Source organism: Diplotaxodon limnothrissa, unplaced genomic scaffold (genome assembly GCF_057381915.1).
Source record: "Diplotaxodon limnothrissa isolate DT_005_m unplaced genomic scaffold, D_limnothrissa_male_GT1.1 unmapped_scaffold_1, whole genome shotgun sequence".
In the NCBI taxonomy this organism is placed as follows: Eukaryota; Metazoa; Chordata; class Actinopteri; order Cichliformes; family Cichlidae; genus Diplotaxodon; species Diplotaxodon limnothrissa.
The window spans coordinates 2,714,443-2,716,066 of NW_028188555.1; the positions used below are offsets into that span (position 1 = coordinate 2,714,443).

At 50.4% G+C, this 1,624-nt stretch overlaps 1 non-coding gene across 1 annotated transcript; it reads right to left on the reverse strand.

Annotated features, from left to right (window-relative positions):
- Window positions 1–382: 382 nt before the first annotated feature.
- Window positions 383–501, reverse strand: LOC146607114 (5S ribosomal RNA). The gene has a single exon (XR_014905364.1). It is a non-coding gene; the product is annotated as a 5S ribosomal RNA (ribosomal RNA).
- Between the last annotated feature and the right edge of the window lie 1,123 nt (window positions 502–1,624).

Below are 1,624 nucleotides of genomic sequence, written 5' to 3' on the forward strand. Positions count from 1 at the left end.
AAATGATAAAGTTACAGATATCAGGGGGAGAAAATAAAACAACAGCTGTGGCTCATCAATAAGGCTCTGCAAAATAGAAAACAGGAGGAAGACTGATATTTACTGTGAGTAAATATCAGTCTCCCTCCTGTTTTGAAACCTAAAGTTAGGAAATAATAATGATGCTCTCTGACATCCACAAAATGTCAGACACTTGACACAGAGCTAAACCTCTGCTGGAAAATACACACCAGAAAAGTAGATAGAGTGAGATGATTATCAACTTTTGCACAAAAGCGAAATGCCTTATTTTTATAAGCATTTTAATGAAGTTTTTTTTTCTGGTTCTGTTTTCTGTGAGTGAGCAGCAGCGCCCTCTGCAGTTTGTGTGTGTAAGTGCAAAAGCTTACAGCACCTGGTATTCCCAGGCGGTCTCCCATCCAAGTACTGACCAGGCCCGACCCTGCTTAGCTTCCGAGATCAGACGAGATCGGGCGTGTTCAGGGTGGTATGGCCGTAAGCGAGAGAAGAGCACAGAAACAGCCTTTTTAAACATGCTGTGATACCACCCTGAACACGCCCGATGTGTTCTAAGGTGCATTTAAAACCCAGGATGGCATGGAGCTACCTGCCAGAGAGCAGCAGGTAAGTGCATGGTCCCTCCTGCTAGCCCTCAATGTCTACGTGTATTTAAAATTGAGAGGTGGGCAATGACGCCAGGGGTGAGGTGTACACCCTGATGGTAACTTGGATTCCGTGCAGCGTGCCCACCCCCAAGATCCTATATGTATGTGTAATGAGAGTGTGAGTAATGTGAATGTCTAAGTTGTGAGATAAAATTGAGGCAGAGGCAGCCAGAAGGGGACAGAGGGGGGGATGCCTCCTCTGCACCCTAGTGACATACCCCTACTCCAAGTCCCTGCATGTGTGGGTGGTTGTGGTGGAGCGGGAAGAGGGAGGCAGCTGGAGATGGGGAGGGAAGGAAGGGAGGGGCAAGTGACCCCTCCCTGGGGCCAGCTCCCCCGCTGACCCCAGTAGGCACCCCCATACTCCGCGACCCGCTAGGGAAAGGGGGCCCAGGCCCATCCGGGCCGGGGCCCAGTGCAGCAGCGCTGCCCGGCCGCACAAAGCCCGGGACAGTCCACCCAACCCCACCACAGAGAAAACTGCACCCACCCCACCATCCACTCATCTTCCAGACTACATAAGACAATAGACGCCCAGGCTGAGATCTTCCTCCACCTCTCCTGTATCTCCCCCTCCTGCAGAGAGTTCCTGAAGAGAGGAAAGCTCCTGCAAGATGTGACAACCTCCCTCACCAGTTGAAGAGCCCCCCAGGTGGCTCGACGCACCGGCGGCACCCTGCGCCCCCATACACCCACCCGCCCACAACGACCAGCAAATACATAAAAGATGGTAAAAGTGATTCCATCTTTGTGTCTCCTCCCATTGTTTCCCCAGTCTGTCTAGTTCCCCATATTCCCAGGACACCGCTGGACAACAAGTGGGTATTCCAAGACTGAGAGACAGCCAGAGTTGGCAAAAGATCAGACATTCTTAAGTAGAAGTAAAAATACTATTGTTCCAGTGAAAGTTAAAGTACTGATTCAACTTCATTACTCAGTTAAAGCAAAAAAAGTACAGG